The sequence below is a fragment of the Passer domesticus genome, chromosome 2 (genome assembly GCF_036417665.1).
Source record: "Passer domesticus isolate bPasDom1 chromosome 2, bPasDom1.hap1, whole genome shotgun sequence".
Classification (NCBI taxonomy): Eukaryota; Metazoa; Chordata; class Aves; order Passeriformes; family Passeridae; genus Passer; species Passer domesticus.
Genome location: NC_087475.1, coordinates 85447066 through 85467536, shown reverse-complemented (window position 1 = coordinate 85467536; position 20471 = coordinate 85447066). Strand labels below are relative to the sequence as shown.

Sequence of the window (20471 nt, the reverse complement as noted above, 5' to 3'; positions counted from 1 at the left end):
AAGGAAGGAAGGAAGGAAGGAAGGAAGGAAGGAAGGAAGGAAGGAAGGAAGGAAGGAAGGAAGGAAGGAAGGAAGGAAGGAAGGAAGGAAGGAAGGAAGGAAGGAAGGAAGGAAGGAAGGAAGGAAGGAAGGAAGGAAGGAAGGAAGGAAGGAAGGAAGGAAGGAAGGAAGGAAGGAAGGAAGGAAGTGGTGGAAGGAAGGAAGGAAGGAAGGAAGGAAGGAAGGAAGGAAGGAAGGAAGGAAGGAAGGAAGGAAGGAAGGAAGGAAGGAAGGAAGGAAGGAAGGAAGGAAGGAAGGAAGGAAGGAAGGAAGGAAGGAAGGAAGGAAGGAAGGAAGGAAGTGGCGGAAGGAAGGAAGGAAGTGGCGGAAGGAAGTGGCGGAAGGAAGTGGCGGAAGGAAGTGGCGGAAGGAAGTGGCGGAAGGAAGGAAGGAAGGAAGGAAGGAAGGAAGGAAGGAAGGAAGGAAGGAAGGAAGGAAGGAAGGAAGGAAGGAAGGAAGGAAGGAAGGAAGGAAGGAAGGAAGGAAGGAAGGAAGGAAGGAAGGAAGGAAGTGGCGGAAGGAAGTGGCGGAAGGAAGTGGCGGAAGGAAGGAAGGAAGTGGCGGAAGGAAGTGGCGGAAGGAAGTGGCGGAAGGAAGGAAGTGGCGGAAGGAAGGAAGTGGCGGAAGGAAGGAAGGAAGGAAGGAAGGAAGGAAGGAAGGAAGGAAGGAAGGAAGGAAGGAAGGAAGGAAGGAAGGAAGGAAGGAAGGAAGGAAGGAAGGAAGGAAGGAAGGAAGGAAGGAAGGAAGGAAGGAAGGAAGGAAGGAAGGAAGGAAGGAAGGAAGGAAGGAAGGAAGGAAGGAAGGAAGGAAGGAAGGAAGGAAGGAAGGAAGGAAGGAAGGAAGGAAGGAAGGAAGGAAGGAAGGAAGGATCTGTACCTCCTTCACACTGGTGACCAGGTTTAATGGGTAAATTCCTGCTGCACTTATTCTGGTCGTGGCAGACCAAAAGCAGACACCTAGAGGTCACTCTTGTAAGATGGCTGCAAGTTCATAATGAAGATGCAATGCAGAACGTGGCCACCATAAAGCTTTTTTTTTCCTTTTTTTCCTAGATCAATATACCAAGAATCCAAATTTAAAAGAAAACAAGGTACCAGAACTGAAATTTGGTGTAAATGAAAAGGTGATGTGGAGAGACATCAGAGCACTATAATAACCATGACTGTGAATTAAGAGTTATTTACATCAGAATGATTTCATGGGGGCAACATAAGAACATTAGAATGCCCTATCATAGTAATTTCTGGTTCAAGACTGTTCAAAAAGCAAGAATGAGGCCTCCCAGTTTGGATTACGCACCAACACAGAATCAAAGAATGGTTTGGATTGGAAGAGATCTTAAAGATCATCTGGTTCCTATCCCCTGCCATGGGTAGGACACCTTTCATCAGACCAGGCTGCTCCAAGCCCATTCCAGCCTGTCTGTGAACACTTCCAGGGAAGGGTCAACTACATCTTCTCTGTGCAACCTGTGCCAGGGCCTCACCACCCTCAGTGAAGAATTTCTTCCTGTCCAATCCAAACCTACTCTCAGTTTAAAGCCATTCGTCCTTGTCCTACTGCCACGTACCCTTATAAAGATAAAAAAAAAAAAGTTCATCATCAAAAATATAAGAAACTCCCTCAAGGTATTGGTTTTTACTTTAAAACAAGAGTATTGAATTCTATTTCTGAGTCTAGGTCAAGTTTTTTCAATAGAAAATAAAAGTGGGGAAAAGAAACTTTACAGGCTGCATAATTAGCCACTGAAGTGGGGTGTGGGTGGTGAGGCTCAAGACTCTCAGCTGCTTCATTGGTTACAAAGATGCCAGTCACAGTGGTAACCCTCCTGGGAAGATGATAGTGCTGAGGTGCGTGTAGTGGGACATGCAGGTCTTCTTACAGCCATATGAAATATTCATATTTACATTACATACACATATGTATTCTATTATTTTAAATATTTTACGTAATATATAACTATATTGAATATAGTAGTCCCTGTACTAAGAAAGATTAATGACAAGGCTATTTTTTCATAAGCTCATTTACTTCACAGAGGAGATAATGACTGCCAGTTGCCAAATGCATTGACGTGCTTCACAGAGCAAGGAACACCACAGCAGCAACAGGTGAGAGCAGCCCTCATCTGGGCACTGCCCAGCTCAAGCCAGACTGGTGCACATTCCCTCATGCAAACAAGGAAATCAGACCAGCTGCTCACCTCATTTTATATATTACACTTCTACAGATTGGAAGACAACTGAGAAATCAAAGGGATGAAAAAATCCAGAATCCTGATTGTTGTTATTTTCATGTCACTTTGCACAGTGCTGTCTCATTTTAAAATTTGCAACAGTTCCTGTTATTGCTGTATTGCATGCAACTACTCCTTTCTGCTCTATTAGAGCATATTTCACTGTTATGCAGCTGTCTAAAGTCTGCTTCTGCTTTAAAGACAGATGCAAACAGCTGTTTAATGAATCTGTCATTTCCTTATCTTCTCCATTTCTGCAGGCTGATTATTTCTAAGTGCTGCAATGTCTTTTAGAGACAATTCTTGTAGGAAGAATAAGTCACATTTTCTTCTGATTTCTAATATTTATGTCAACTTGAGGAAAATATCCTCTCAACATTAAATCTTTAGAACTAAAAAAAAACAAAGCTAGGGAATTAGTTGATGTATTAGACATTAAATCTGATGTGATGTTTTACAAGTTTGATCTCACAAGGAGCATGTTGTCAAAGGAAATTCTACAGCTTGTTCACATGCTCGTGAACTGAATGCCATTTCATTGCTTGATGGAAGTAATTTAAAATAATATGTTAAAATGCCATATATCATAGGCAAGCACTTTTCTCTGAGACCTACCGCATACAGTCTAGACTGATTTTTTAAAATACTGTCAGTTACTGCTATAGTCTAGTATTCCTCAAGTTGACACATTTTGAATGGCAGATTGAGGATTAGAGGGAAATACACTTAAAGGCGAAGGTAAAAGAAAAGCTAGGAAAAAAAAATGTAATTGTGGTGAGATTCAGGAAGTACCTAAAAATTATTCAGGTCTACAAATTGCAATCAGGATGAGAACCATAAAAAGCCTACTAAGGCATGGCCAGGAAAATTATATGTAAAAAATCCTGTTTGAATTATATATGTGCTCACCATCTTTTTAAAGAAATAATATAGCTGAAGAGTTTTAAGAAAGTGAGTTATACTGCAAGAAAGTGATACGGTTTGATTTTCAGTTTAGGATTAGTGTTGAGGTCTTTTTCTCTTGAGAAAATGTGAGTCCAAGGTTTGAAATTGCATTTCACTGTAACTTGGACCCACAGTCAGTTACTAACTTAAGAATCATATTTGAATTATGAGCTATAAGCATAAACAAGGCGGGGGGGGGGAATATATATATGTATGTATATGAAAACTGGATCACAGAATCATTGAATGGTTTGGGTTAGATGGTGTGAAGGAAACTCCCCTGTCTGACCATCTAGGAGCCACTCTGACAGTCACACTTGTACCACCTGAGCTGGAACTGAGACCCCTTTGAGCCTACACACTCCACACTCACACTCAGAGCAGTTTTGACCCCTGATTTCCCATAGCTGAGTTCCAGATGTCCAGATCCTTACAACAATTTAATTTTTATGCAATAACTAAATGAAATAACAGCTCAAGCAGGTGCCTCTGAGTGGGCACCCTGAACAAAGGAAACCCTGGGATTTTACCCACTCAGTCTAACTCAGCACAGTTTGGAGCCCTCAGCTCCTGCCATGGCTGTGTGTGTGCTGTCATCTGGATGGGCCAGAGGTGCCCTTTGCTGTGTGAAGGGTTGGCTCTTCATTGTCTTGGGCTTGGGCTCCTGCACCCCAGAGCTCAAACTGCAGCTCAAACTGCAGCTGCTCACCAAAGAACCTGCACTGAAGGCGTTCCCCCACAAAAGAACTCTTTAAAGGTCTCCCTACCATAGACAGGGACATGTTCAACTAGGTAATTTCTTAGAGCCCTGTCCAACATGACCTTGAACATTTTCATGGATGGGACATGGGACATCTACCACTACTCTGGGAACCTTTCTGACTAAATAATCAGTGGTTTCCTGATTAGGTCCAGCCTGGTAATTGGGTAATTACCAGCCTGGTAATTTTTTGGTAATTTTGCAATTATAAGTCTTCAGGTGCAGCCAGCTTGTGAGATGAATCAATGATGATTCATTAAAGTGATGCCTCTACGTTGAAGTGCTCTGGGGTTATAGATGCACTACTTGCCACCAATGTACCCTGGGTAACTCAGACATTCCAGAGTACTCATAAACCAATTCCTAAAAAAAAAATAATTTTCCCACCTTTGTTATAGCTCAATTCATCTCCACATCAAGACATGGGCAAGTTCTGGTAAGACATCATTACTGCAGTCAGACTGCAGCAGAGAAACTTCTCCTCTTCCAACTTCTTCTCCCCGGATGCTAAATCCTTTTCCTCCCTTGGATAGTGTGCTCTTTCCTGATTTACATAGGCTTTGCAGACTCCCAAATACCAGTTCTAGCTGTTATATCAATACTTATGATACTTCTGCTACTTATATTTCAAATGAATATTCCAGTCCTGCACTATAGCATTTTCTTGCAATCTCAGTGGAGATATTGAAATTACTCACACGGGAGGAGTTACAAGGGGATCTTACCTTCCTTTTCTCTTTTATATGCAAACTTGAGGTTGATCTAATTATTCAGATTATCTTTCACCAATGTAAAAACAGAACTACAAAACTAATGCCTTAAATAGTGAAAAAATATTGAGTAAAAATTGTAGACATACACACTGGGATTCATTATTTGGAAATGCACAAGGTAACTAAAAATATATTTTTTTCTTTTTTGTGGCTGAAATCCTGTTTTGATGAGACTAGGAGGGATGCTGTGAAATGGTATACAGGTAGTGGCTAGCACAAACAAAGATGCTGGGCCACCAAATGAACTAGGGCTTGTTTGGCTTGAATATGGTTAACTGCTTTTTCTCATCAGAATGGAATTCCTTTTACCTCAGTGTGCAAGTCTACGAAGCACATATCTGAAGATAAAATAATCCACTGCCCTGTTTCCTTGTGGTCAGTGGAAATGAGGAGTCACTTTCAGAATGTGATCCATCTCGCCTATTTTGGCTGTCTGTTGTTTTGGCTGTTTTCAATGAGATACTTTCAAAGTGCTTGTCCCTCTCCTTGGACTTTAGAGCCAATCTGAGTGAGCAGCTCTGATTCAAGTATCTGTAGGTTGTTCAGATGATTCCTAGTGCAGGTATCCTACTGCCAACCAATGTCCTGGTTTATGGCCTTCTACTAGGAAAAGCACAACTTGCAATTTCCTAGACAAATTTATTTTGACTGACTGCTGTAGCAGCATCCGAGAATGAAATATAATTACTGCTCAGAAATATATGACTAATTTTATGAACATTTTTTTAAAAATTGCTCCCTGTATTTTATTTTTTTTCCAAAGTATAAAAAATCCTATTCATAGATGAAGTGCTATGTTATATTCTTTACCTATTCAGGTTATTTTAAAATGGAATCTCTACATTTTCTATGGAAATAATGAGGGGTTAGGGGGCGAAGAATTATTTATATTGAACTTTCTTAGTATGTAGTTTTGTCTCAGAACTTTTAAAATAGCTGCACAGTACCTGCAATAGTATTTTTACATGGCAAACTGCACAGCAAAGAAAATACCAAATGAAATTCCATACACAGAAATAAATTATTATAATCCCACGTCCAGTCAGTAAGACGGAACTATCCCCAGCTCACAATGGAGCACTTCCACTGATGTAATACACCTCTAATATGAAATTGCATCATCACAGCAGACTCCTTAACTTCCTGCCAATTATTAAATGACTCTCAAATTTTACTTGTGATTCCCAAATTTTACTTAGCAGCCTCTTGGTGAGCATGGCAATCACAATTGTTTTTTCTTCCTGACTTTTCAGTACAGAATTTTTTATATGTTTCCTTAGGTTTGATAAGATTTTTGAAATTAAATTACTAATGAATTGAACTTAGACCAATGCAAGCTAGAATAAGAAAAAAAATCATTTCACTTTCACTTTCAAATTGCAGTAAAAGAAAAGTAAAAATCCTATGGAAAGATAGGATTTGTGGTTAGCACCTTTTTTTTAGAGACTCATATGTATAGTGATCCTCACTAACATAAGGGGTCTGGCCTATATTCTCAGTAGGTTTGTTCTCATCTTTACAGTATATTTCTTGGAATTCAGAGAAAATCTGGAAATGGATAAATGGATAATCCTTGTCAGCTACCTAGGAAGAGATAAACATTCAGACTCAGATATTATTCTACCAGTTATAGCCCCACACAGCCCTCAGTGGACTCATTTTAGCTGAGAGCTTATTTCAAATAAGTAAAGAGACTAAAAAATATTACTTGGTTAAAAGGCAATATTTAAATTATTTTTTATTCTGCTTTCATCAATCAGAAATAGTAGTCTCTTACTAAAAATATTCCTACTGGGAAATAAATGGGGTTTAGCTATTGTCATAAATACGCTACAATAAAAATAAGGAAATTATTATTCAAGTCATTCATAGATGATCACAGAATCCCAGAATCGATGGCAAATCTAAAGAGTGGGAATTGCCCAGAAGGACAGTTTCAGGAATACATCTATGAATATCCCAAATAATATGCACAACACTTTCACTGTTACACTAAATTTACTGTTTTATTAGTCATTGTTCTTTTAAATTGGAATTTTGTAACACTTCAGTTACTACTTAAGTATTTGCATTTCTGTGAATTTTTCTTGCTGATTTTCACAATTGTTTTATTTTTTTTTTTTTACAGGGCTGGGGGACAGTTTATAATAAGTCCTATAAAAATCTCAGTATAGAAATAAACTGTATGTGTACACTCTGCCAGATTAGCACAATAGCATATTTTAAACTGGAGTTACTGGGAAAATCTCTAAAATTGTAAGTTAAATATTTGCCGTACTTCAGGTAAAATCTGAAAAGAGATAAAAGTGCAACTTTGTGTCTATTAGATTTAGATCAATTTAAGGGTGATTTTACCCTATTAAGGGTGCCAAGGCAGAGGTCAGTTTTCTTTTGGTTTATGAGAAATAGGGAAAAGCATGACCGGTCAGGTAGCTAAAACTAAGCTGCAAGCAGTGGGGGAAAGAGCTACTTTGCATGATCTCAGCTGTGAGTAGTGTCTCTCCCCTCACAATCCTTGCTGAAGATAACTCCTGGATACTGACAGTCCCAACATCTTTAAAATGTTAGATGCTGCACAGCTTTGAAAAGGGGAGCTTCAGTAACTCAAATCTCTCAGCTACTAACTCAGGCTGGGAAGGTTGTTTCACCATGCTTTCCTTATAATTTTTGTAAATATTTTTACTCACACAATTCTTGTAAGGTCTTGAGTGAATTATGTTCCAACTCTTACAGTTTTAGAGAAGAAACTATTTGCCTTATTACTTCTAGTCACCTTGAATCCAGGACTGCACTTTGCATGGAAGCACAGGGCATATTTTCACAGAGTTTCACAGGTGGACACCTTAATCCCATGTGTTGTCAGTGCCATGGGTTTAGCAAGTAAGCCCCGAGGCATTTGTTCCATGACGGGCTGATACGTCCTAATGGCTTGTCTCATCATTTCCCATCTGGTATATATTTTCTTGGCTAGCTGAGACAGCATGTGGTTTACTTTTGCACATGTTCCTTGTTCTTTTTATATCAATAATGACAGAGTGTCATAATAATAGAAATAAAAAATAACAGCAATTTGCCCCAAACTGAGAGCACTGATCTCTTTTCTAATAGACAGTATTGGCTTAATTTACCTAAGACTTTTTGTGGTTTGGTCGTGCTGACAGTGGTGGTGATTTTCCAGATGCAAAGGATTAGGAAGTCTTGGACAGCATTGTCATTTCCTGCAGATTTTACTAGGAAATTTACAGAGCTGGCATCATGAAACAGCCCAGGTCTCACAGTCACATGGAAATCAAATCTTCCATTTTAAAAACTAGTTTCAGCTGTAGAGAAAACATGGGACATCTTTTAGGGAATTATATGACTGATGTTAAGTTGGCTCCACAATGTTTCTTCTCCCCTTTCATTTTTTTTTTTACAACAGAAATAAAAAAAAACGATCTGTAATTATTGCTGTTATTCTTTGTTTTTCTTCACCACCCTACACAGATTCACTGTAGTCACTGAATTGGCTCATCCGTGTTAGTTCCACATCCCAAGCTTGGCACTACTCAGTGTTACAGTGAACTGGGCAGTGGTTTTGTTTTTGACATCTCTTAAAAGGACAACCGAAAAGCAATTAATAAACAAAAGGCCACAACTGATCACCCCATAAAATCTATTTTCTTTAAAAAAAATCCACTCAAAACATTGTAATTTTTTTTTTCAGATTTTTTGAAAGTTGTGATCTCTCATCACCTTGAGTCAATATGGGAAAACAAAAGTACTAAATAATAACTTTGTTAAAAATGTGAATGATGAACGGAAAAAAAAAATTAAAATTTAATGCTCCCATAGATTTTTATTAGCTCTCACTCCAGAGGAAGAGACAAGGAATCCTGAAGCAATATAGCTAGTTCTGCATCTAGTAGCCCTTAAAGCATGATGACTTCCATTTTTAGTAAGTTTTGAAGGCAGAATTGCATCTGGTTAACATTTCTTGTCTTCAGTCTTGGAAATATAAATAAAAAATAACAAACTGCTTGGCTAAACCCTTGAATGCCAAGCAAGGATGGCATTTGTAAACACTACAAAGCAGTGTTTACAGTACTAATGAGGCATCAATGACTAATAGCTCAAGAAAGCTTATTCAAGAATCAGTTCACAGCTGGTAATGAATGATTATAACAAAAAGGAATTAAGAACACCAAAATCAAAATTTAGTAGAAATCTTCTTACATTCATGTTTTACAAACTGCTCAAATACTCTGTTTTTAATTTATTTTTTTTTAATGTGAGAGCTTGAAGACTGTGTTTTGGTTTTGGGATTTTTTTGTACTTGGTTTCTTGGGCATCCAGATTCATCTAAACCAAAAATCACAGCTTGATTTGGTGTTAAAATACAGCACATAAGTAACATATCATGAAATGTCACTTGTGAGAAGAGAAATATAGTGCAAGAGGAATAGATTTTACTTTTTTTTTCTTTTTTTTCAGGTTTTCAAAAGTTGAAATTCATCTCATAATTATAAAAAATTTCTTCCTCACCTCTCATAGTTGGTTCCTTCACTTTATATTTGGAATTTCTTTTCAAGAAGTCATGCTAACATAATCATGTACAATAAATAACAGCTAAAAGGAGGCATGCATAATGAACTTCCAATCTCACAGTAGCTCAAGTGGAAATGGTTTTAGTCGGGATATTTAAATAAGTTGGGAGGAGATAAACTGGAGATAAAGTTGACATTTTCAATAAAATCTTTCCAGATCCACTTTGCTATTTCTTAAACAGCTGAGATAGTCTCTTCTTTTCCTCTCTTTCTGCTATTTCTTTCGCCATTATTGCTGTAAAATAATATTTGATATGTGAGAAATAAAGCATTTTCTTCTGTGCTTGAGAAGAAATGCTGAGAATGATGCCAGAAGAACATCTAAGGAAATGAATACCTTATTAATCCACATAGCAGATGCAGACAGGCTGAAATAAGAAGAGTAATTCAGTCTTGTAATGTACCTTTCAAGAGATTAATACAAAATAACTCAAAAGCCCCCAAAAACATAATATACCAAACAAAAGAAACTCCAAGAATATATTGTCCAGACTTTTGTTGGGTTTTTTTTGTTTGTTTGTTTTGTTTTGTTTTTCTTTATTGTTTAGAAGCTACTTTGACTGGTTCGACAATAAACCTGAGCAGAATTCGTCAGAGCAACCAGTCAGTTGATATTCTATTTCAAACACATTAAAACTATTATAATTCTACCTTTTAGGGAGTCAAGCTGTGAGCAATATAATTTTCAAAATGGGAAAGAGGGGTATGCAATGGTTATGGGCAATCTGTTCTCTTAAGTTCTATAATCAGCCAAGATGATGAGCTATAGCCTTCCTCATTATAACAGAGAATCAGATTTACCTCTGCAAAAAGAAATGGCAACACTTAGCATTTATATAGCCTTTTATCTCTTAAAGCTCTTTAGAAATATTAACTAATTACAGGCAGAGAGGCAGAATTTTGAAGCTTACTGAAGAAACTACCACAACCTAAAATTCTGTGAAGGGAAAAAAAATTCTTACAGGAAAAAGAGCCCTGGAAATGCAACTCATTTATACTTAGAAAATTATTAGAAGAGAAAAAAAAAAACCTACAGTATTTAAATGTCATTAAAATCAATCCTGTTACAATAGTGTACTTAATATTTTCAATTACTCTGTAATTATTTGCAAAGAAAAACTTTGGCATATGGCTATCAAAAGTAATACCTGACACGGGTAGCTGTACTGTAATTTGATTTGGTCACTTGAGATGCTTTTTTCCCTAAGTCTGTGTTGCATTATTTAGGTGTGAGCCATTTAGTTTAGTGAAGAGCTACAGCTTAACTAGTAGAGCTTTAAGGTGTAACTGCTTTTTAAAATCATTGTTGTGGTTTAATATGATAGGTTGGACAATCCTTTCAAGCAGAGGCATTAAAGACGGGAGTAAAAGTGTTAGGGTAATGACATGATAAAAATTTGCAAAATTTTTAAGGTATTTCTGCTGTTTTCCAGATGACAAGTGGCATCTGTTAGAAATTTTTGTAACGATAATGTGAAATGTCTTTTTCAAGGAAATTCTTGTGTTGGAACAAAATTTGTTGTGGTAACTCTTTCTTTTACATGTAGGTAGATTTATATTTCTTATCAGGTCTTTTATTCAGTAATATGTCCTATCTGCCTGCTAAGGGATTGTAATGAGGCAGCTGTCATTTCTCTTCTGTTTGTACAGTGGAGTGACATAAATCTTTTATTTTTTTAATTATTTATATCCTTATGCCTGCTTGAATGCAGGCCAGAGAAATACCACTTACATTTTTACTTCCTCAACTCTCCCACTATAGTACTGTCATATTTATATTAAAAATGTGTCTATGTGTAAGTGAAAAAAAAAATAAATTCCATGTGTTGGATAAGTAGACTTTTTAATCATAGTCTTCTTCCTAGAGCTTTGGCTGTCTGGAAATTTTGTACTAGAAGTAGGTTCAAGGTTTTTTACTAGATTCTGCAGGTACTTCTTGCTTAAATCCAGTATTGCTGAAGCTTACATGACTGGAAATGGCAGTATTTATGGCTTGGGTCAGGCTAGCATCCAGTAGAAGGAAGTCATTTTGTAACCTGACAGATGTCTTAATCATATATGTTGCTATATGAGAGAGCAGCATCTGTATCCAGAAACATTTCCAATACATTAATTCATTGCAAGCCTGTTTCTTCAGCCAAAATAAACTATTATTTTTTGGAAATATCCTTTGCTTGTCACATTAATCTCTCCCTTAGATACACCCAAATACTCTTTGCTTATGAATCAATTTTATGGTAGCACTACTTCATCTTGGCAATGATGGTAGGGTTGCATCTGGCAGAAGACTGGGAGGCACTTTGCCTCATATGTGTCCTTCTGATATGTTTGCCCATGCATCCAAGGAGACATTTGGTTCATTTTCATAAAGCCAGTGAAGGTCTAGCTAACCTTAGATACTGCAAGAAAGAAACTTATTAAACTTTAACATCAGCAGAAGCAACCATGCAGAAGTTAAACAAATCCCAATGTGCAATCTCTTTTCACCGAATCAAGAAAAAAAGGCCAATCATCAAAACCATAATGTGTTCATGATAAAATGTCAATATAATTGCTATCCAGATAAAAGGAAGGAAAGGTCTTAGGAAATATATCTTTCCTCTTTTTGCTCCATTTCTTAGATACAAGGTCTGGGGAAGAAATGACGCGAATTCTTGGATATTAGATGCTGACAGAGTTTTTGAACATCTTGCAGAAGTTGCTAGTTCATATGTTCTCAAAGATACTCATGAAATGAAACTCTCTTTCATCCACTTTAAATTCTATTTCCATAAAGAATTATGAAAATCTATTAGAAAACAGATTATATCTCTGTTTAAATGGAAAATAAAAATTGTGAACAATAGAAAAAAAGGTCTTTAAACTTACAGATGGGTTACCTTACTGCAGGCCTATGGTTTTCTTTTGTATCATATAAATCTTTCTCAAAAATTACTCCTTTACAGAAAATGAAGTAGTTTTGTTTTGTTTTGCTTTGTTTCTCTCAGAAAGGTTTGAATTTATCTTCAAGCCATTGACACATTTTCTCAGAGTTGAATCTACACCAAAGAAACACAATACAAGGATATGGAACAGCTGCACTAGGCTTTACTTGATCATTATTTTGTAATTGCATCGGTCAAAAGTGCTACTGGAAACCAAAAAATACTGAGTTGGACTGTAAGTTTCAGGAATTATCCCATCATGAAGCCTGACAGATGCTTCATCTCTTGGTCAGAAACAGATCTATGGTCTTCACAGTGACAAACACTATGTTTTGGCACCACGTAAGTGCTATTCCCATACTCTCAACAGCAAGCTGCCCTGGCAGAGATCTACAATGTGTTTTACTGTGCATTTTTTGCCACTGCTCTTTATGCTAAAACATTTTATATATTGCATAAAATGTTTATTCATTTTAAAAATTCGGGAAAAATTACTTTAAAATAATTAGCCAAACTCCATACTTATCTCACAGTTTTCAAGTTTGAACACAAAAGGGCAAAATAATGTATTTCTCAGCATAAAATTTTCTTCAGACTCAAAGAAACACAGAAAATTTATGTGTGCAGAATAATGAGGAAAAAGTGGTTATTTTCATTAATTCCATGGTGCCATGAATATCATTAATTAAATGATACAACTTTTCGACTCTAAGTAGCTGTTAATTAGTGGTTTCCAGTTTCTGGTAAAGCTCAAAGCCATTTCTCTTTATCTAATCTACTTGTATGATATACAGAGAAAATAGTAAAAATCAGAAGGCAGTATGAGAATGAACAAGATATGTCACACGGACGACTTTCCCAATCCGATTTAACAACTTCTGTCACAATGTTAATCAGGCCTTGTTAGTGCCACTGAAGATAATACCCTTGGGGGTGTTGAGTGTAGAATCCTCCTCCTTTTTCCAGTTTGCTCTTTGCACAGCCTTACTTTGACTTTGCTGAACACAAAAAACAGAGCTAATCATCTGTAAAATACTTAAAATTCACTGTTATGTAGTTAGTGCCAGCCATCCCAGGACTCAAAGCTGGTTTCACTGAAGTTGTGTGTTCTCTAATCTAGGATGACAGAGGACTTTTGGCATGATCCTGTATGACTCAGCTCAGTGGGAGTTTTAGTGCTGATTTAAATGGAATTGGATCCATGAAAGTGAGTTAGAAACTCACTTCATCACCTTTGCCTCTCTTTGGTTAGGAAACTGCAATTACAAACCGTTCCTCCTTTTGTGAAGGCAGTTGTCCTGATTTAGGGTAGGTATGTTTACTCCAGCACTGACATGAAAAAAGAAAATCTCATGAGTCCATGTCACATTATATTGAGTGTTAAATAAGCACATAAAAAATAAATAAAACCAAACCCACACACCCTGTGCCTGTCCTCAGAATTTCATAGGATTTCCCCTCATGTTGTACATCCTATTGTCACATAGTTGTAATGTCTCCAGCACATTACTGATCTTAGAGATTGAGGGTATAGACACCTATGAGAGTTCTCAACCTACAAATGCCTATATTTAATTTTCTTTTTCCACTGGTGCTAGGAGGAAAGCTTGTCATGATTTGAACAATGAAAACCTACAGAAAAAGCTGTCAGGAAAACCCCCAAGTCTGAACAGACTACAACACACAGAAAAGGAAAGAAAAAGATAGAAAATTAAAGAAGCCCTAGTCTGGCCTATTGTATCTGTTTGGTAATGCTGCTATCCAGGTACCACATTCTTCACACAGTATCAAAAACCTACTGATTATTGGGGAGAGTGGAGTTTTACAGAAATAGCACAATCTAACCCTATCACGTTGGTGTGCTGCTGCAATTATTTGTTTCCAAACCATACACTTCACTGAACAACTTCTGTAAAGATTAAATGACTCTTTCTGTTCCCATACAATTTTTTTCCTCTTCCTTATGTTATGTCATACTATGTTCTGTTATGTCCTGTTACATTGCTATGTTATATTATTTTCTACGCCTCTAGCCCTTAAGGGATGTATAATGAGAATAGCAGCACAAATGAGAAAGCAAAAAATACAAAGCAGTAAGCGTAGATTTAGGCAAAGTGACAGCTGCCATTAGAGATAAGGTAATTCTCCTAAAAGGCTCCAGCAGAGATTTAAAAACTAGCCCACACTGCCAAGCTGCCAAAGAAAGAAAAGGGCTTTTTCCCAGGTATTTTTCTACATTTTTGTAGGTGTTTTTTTTGTTTGGTTTGGGTTTTTTGTTTTTTTTTTTTTTTGGGGGGGGTGTGGTGAGATGACTTGTGAAACTCACAAAGAATTTATCCTCATCTTTCACTTACACATTCCTATAAATATCTGGGAGAGGGAGGAAACCGAAAAAAAAAATCCTCTTTTAATTTAAGGAATATAGGTTTTTATTCCTATAGATCCTCCCTGCCCAACCTGCTCCTGCCTTTTCTTGTCACACTCCACAGAAAAAGAAAGCACAAGGAGGAAATGTGCTCAAACATGGTGAACTTGAAAATGCACATTCAGCCTTTTGTGAACATCAGTAACAAAATGACTGAGTACTCAAGCTCCACCTAAACATAAAAAAAAATGTTAAAGCAAGCTAGGAATGGGGAGAATTTAGGAAAGACTTCATCAAAATTTCAGGGATCACACAACAGGCTGAACCTGCCTTCTCCCCTGGGGACACCTATTAGGTAAGAACCACACTCTGTCAGTACTGAATAATTTCACTGGGGATTAGATCTTGTCTGTGCATTGCTTTGAATGTCTTTTTGCAGGGACATATTATCACTGGCAATTCTTGAACCTTCTTTTATATTAATAAAGAGCATTATTCCATAAACTGTGGGTGTGTGTTCTTCACAGGTGCTACCCACTGCTGGTGGCAGGTAACATGCTTGAAAAAAATGGGGAGATCCACAGAGTGGGGAGAGCCACTGAGAGGTCTCCCTTTATGCTGTTGCTCTGTGTCCCTGAACAATGCTGCCCAGCCACCCTCTGATCCAGAGGACTGTTCAGTGAAGGTCCCCATAATGGGATGCTGATGGGTTGATGGCACACAAGGGTCTCGTACTTCCTGTGGGCTGACAGACTATCGAGCACTAAGGGCTTGAGGAAATCTCTCTTTTTCACAACACCTCCTCAACACGGATTAATTGCCTAGAACTCTAAGCTGCAGCAGATAAATACGAAGAAAATAACAAACTGATTAAGTAAATCAAAGCTGATCTACCTATCAGTGTAATTGGCAAAGATTTTCACTTGAAAGGTGGAAAGTTTAAGCAGTCACCTTAAAAGACAAAATTACCTTGGAATAATAATTACTATGAATGCTTCAAAGACAATGAAATCCAGCTTTGATCCGATTTGAATACTGTGAAGTTTGATAGGAAGGAGCAATTAATACACACTCTAAGGGGCAAACTGGAGGGAACAAATATGACTGTGCTGCCTGGAATCCTCTTAATTTTAAATCCCTATATATTATTACCTCATAAAACTCTTGGTTTTGTTTTGTTGGTTCTTTTTTTCCTATGTTTTTCAAGTATTCAGACATTTTAGTATTATCTTAGCTTTTATTTGTGGTCTAGTATACTTTTGACAATGATGTTCATGTGCTTCATCTCCCCATCACAGATGAACACCGCAACTGCAAAATTAATGTGCTTTTTGTAATTTTTGTCATTTTTTAAAATCCAGACTTGACTTACAAGAAATGTGTGTGTATGTGACCATATGGTATCTCATCCACAGAGAAAGCTAACCTGGAGTTCTCCTCAGATGTAAATTTTGACCCATTAGACAAACAAGTAAATCCTTCACATATTCCATGCAGTGTTGGATAGGGCAGATATCACATACATCTATATCCACCCACACACAGGGATGGGTGACTTAAAAACAATTGTAAAAGGTCATTTTTCAGTGATGTAAACAAAAAAACAAAATTCAAGGAAACTGAGTTCTTAACTAAAGAGACCAATTGAGTACTATTGCACTTCAGCAAATCAGCCACTCTACTGTAGTCATTGGAGTAGTTTTCAAGTAGGCAAACAGCTGGCTGACACATTTGGAAGACAAATTTTACCACTAATAGCTATCACCTCTCTAAATCCAAGAAAAGCCCAAGCATTTTCCTATATTTTCTTTTTTTTTTCTTTAAGAGCTGAGTATATCCCTGAAACAACCTATATTAGCTAACATCAGCCTCTGTCTAATGATTCATCTAATGTGACAGTCACCAGTTTTGTGCTTAATAGAACTTTATATAAAAATATAAACATATTTACATATGTATTTTGTATATGATATTAATATTCTATATTAAATAATATAGATACATATATATGTATGTATACATTATTTAATCTGATTCTTAAAATCACAGCTCTAAATCATACATTTGGTGATAGGACAGCCTCTTTTTTCAAACTATAGAAATTTAGAAGATAGAAAAAAGCTGCTATGGGCAATATCATGGGCAATATCATCTGCTGAGACACATGATTAGACATCTGACAGACTTGAACTGGAATAGTGTCAGCAGGCAACCAAACCTATTAACCTTTCTTCCAGCAGCTGGCTAAATCTAAAAAGCTCAGCAGTATCAATTTATACATTTGCACAGTCCTCAATGAAATGGAAGTAGAGTGATTCAAAAGGAAAATCATGTGCTGATCTACAATGGAATATTAATAGCCAAGCTTGGGAGAAAATTGTACAGAAATCCTACTATGAATCTCCTGAACTAAGAATTTGAAGATAATTAAGACAAAAATAGTATTTACATGTTGTTGAACATCCTCTCAGATGATGTGAGTGTGTATAGATGGTGGTAGTATGACAAAAGGAAGAATAGATGTTTCAGGAATGGAAACACAAAATAACTAAGAAACTAAGCCAGTGTCACTGTATATAAAAAATATGGACTTAAGAAGTTATAGGCCATTAAATTAGGAGTAAGCACTTTTTAAAGGCTTTACACACTGCAATCACATGACTATACTCGGGGAAAAGGATGTTAAAGGCCAAAACCTGGCCCAAAGCTTTTATATCATCCTTCCTCCACACTGCAGGTGCAAAGGAAAATACCAGTGAAATGAATGGAAAATCACATGTATTCTAAACTCTAGAGTAATTTAATACTAAGTTGTTTTTTTTTTATACAATTAACTGCTAAAAAGACACAACTCTATAAATGGTTTTGCTTTCCTTCCTTGTCCAACTTGTCGTTTTCCTTTCCCGTCTTCATTAGTTGCATACCCCTCTGAAAATTGTAAAGTTGAATAAATTCAGCAAATAGAAAACAATAGCCTTACTCACAATGTCAGTCAAACTACTCATGCTTCTGGTATTTTTCAGCAGATTTTTTGTGTCATTTTTGTTCTTTTTTTTTTTTTATATGACAGGTGATTATCAGTTCTGATTATCATTTGTATTCTTTGCTGTTAACACCTGTGAGGCTTCTTACTCTCAGTATGGATGACCTCAAATACATAGAAAAGACCTATGAAATCAGTTTTTGAAGTCTGAACAGCAAAAGACCTGCATGTGGCACTCACATTTGCAGATATCTGAATAGAGAAATTTATATTTTTCAGAATGTGAGCATGCTGAGAGGCGAAGCTGAGCAGCCAGTGTGTTTACCTCTGAGTGAGAACTCTCTGCCTTTCCACCCCCATGCCCTGACACCAGCCCATTTTTTTTTTTCACTCTTGAGCAGCCATAAGTACAGCAAGAAAATACTATTGTTTAACTCTACAATCTGTATCATCTAGAAGACAGAAACACGGTAAAGAGTCGATCTGAGCCTTAACTCCTTCAGACAGAAGAATCTGGGGAAAAGATTCAGGACAAAATGATGGCTTGGGGAAAATAAATTCCCTTCCTGCTGTCTTACTGCTCACAGGAAAATAATGAGAGGTAGTGCTCCTGTTGTAGCAAGTCTGTTGCATGTTAACAGTTATGGTGTCACTAGAACTGCAGTTTGTTCAGCCTGGAAAGAGAAGGCTTTGGGGAGACCTCCTAGCAGACAGCCAGTACCTAATGGGGACCTAAATGATAGCTTGAGAGGGGCTTTTCACAAGGAAATGTGGTGATAACACAAGGAACGGCCACAGGCTGAGGGAGACTGGGTTTATATTGGACACTGGGAAGAAATTCTTTCCTGTCAGAGTGGTGACCCTCTGGCACAGGTTGCCCATAGAAGCTGTGGCTACCCCATCCTTGAAAGTGTTTGAGGCTTTGTTAGAATGGGCTTGGAGCAGCCTAGAGTAGTGGAAGGTGTTCCTGCCCATGGCAGGGCAATTGGAACTAGATGGTCTTTGAAGTCCCTTCCAAACCAAACTATTCTGCTATTCTCTGGTTTTAAGCAGTGCAGAGACTACAGAGATGCTCTGTGTTGTGCAGCTGGTGAAATCCCTACTCTGTCTTGCCATTGGTGCCCTTCAGTAGCACTGTGCACACAGCCTCTGTCGTGCCCTGTTCACTGTGGGAGAGCAGTGCAGTTACGCTGACAGGTTAAAGGTTAAAGCAGAGATGCTCTGGCCAGCTCTGCCCCTTCCAGTGCTTCAAGAACAGTTGCATTAAAGCAGCAGTGCGGTGCACTACTGAAGCTGTCCTAGATTACAAAATCTGTTATATTACATATTCATGATACAGATCTGTACTTTTACACACAATGACAATAAGAAAACTAAGTATGAATTTAAGGTGTAAACATTATATAGTATATAAACATTCAATTTAGATTAGCAATATCTTGGCAACTTATACTGATGTTTATTGCTTCAAGTGAAAATGGGCTATCACATTTTACCTTTCCTCTATACTTTCAATGTTGAGTATTTACAATAGATCTAGCAAGCAGCTTAGACATACGTGTTCACATTTACTCTAATAACTCCCATAAGTGACCTCGTACAGGTGATGTATATGAGGACCTACAGCAAATCAAAACCAATATCAGATGTCTGGTGTTTTCTGTCACTGTTCCCACATCTAACCCAGTAGATCACTGTGACCTTAGACAAGTCATTTAATCTGTTTTTATTTCATGTTCACATGGTAATGGACTTGAATGAAACTGCAGTGAAATAGAAAATAGTTTGCTATTATTCTGAAATATTCCTGCATTTAAAACATTTAACATAATGATGCCATAAAAGAACTGATGTAGTACTGCTGCAAAGCTGGAACACAGATTTTTGTGATCACATTGCCTATAGTAGATGATACCTTGAGGGTGCTTCCTGTTTATGAGGTGATAACCATTTCCTAAACCATATAACTTTCAGGTTTATTATGCAAGGACACAAATATTCCAGCGTTAACAGCAAGAGCTCTTAAGGCATTACATAAAAAATGGTTCTTGTTTTCACATAATCAATCATACCCTTCTTGATTCCAGCATCACTGCAACAGACACTGTGTTCTTATTGTTCAGAGAAGTTAAGCAACACAGACAGAAACAGGCAGATTTTATTTTGCATTTGATCAAAGATATCCATGGAACAAGATGCATAATGCTACAACATGTGCAGCGTAAAAGGTTTGCTGGCAAAAGAAAACCTGTGAATAAAGCCCTATATTATTGAATACAGGCACACTCTAATCCTGAAGTAAAAGGACCTAATCCTTTAATGGTGTGAGGAATTTTTGCAGAAAAACAACTTTTATGCAGCCTATGTAGGTAGGACTGATCACAAATTTCCCCTTCAAATTTGAGTATAATTTATGGTATGATGAATGAAAGTTAAATTTAATATTAAAAAAAATGTTACATTATGGCAACTGTGGTGATTTGGGTCTGGAGAAAAAGACGTCTTCCAGAGAGGAACCCCAATTTATCTTTGCAATGCAAATACACTAAAGCATTCCATTCTTTCCTGTGGCCAATTCTTTTCCTGCTGAGACCAGAAAGTAAGGAAAGCCTCCAGTATGATAGGAAAAGGGAAAGATTTCCAAACAAAGGTGTTATAGAGAAATTCTCTTGTTTAGTTTTAAAGACAGTTTTTACACTTTCTGTCAAAAAAATATTAAAATTGAGATAACTTCAGAAGTTCCATGAAAAAGAATATTTTAATCAGTCTTTGCCTTTATATATTTAGCTGCATTCCAGAAAATATGTATATAACACCTGTAGTTTCAGTGTGCCTGTTTATTCTTTTTTGAAAGGTATCT

The 20471-nt window shown here is 37.1% G+C and overlaps 1 protein-coding gene across 3 annotated transcripts in view; it reads right to left on the bottom strand.

Moving 5' to 3' along the window:
* TENM4 (teneurin transmembrane protein 4) overlaps positions 1–20471 on the bottom strand; it is a 1559611-nt gene that overhangs the window by 956762 nt on the left and 582378 nt on the right. The window lies entirely within an intron of this gene.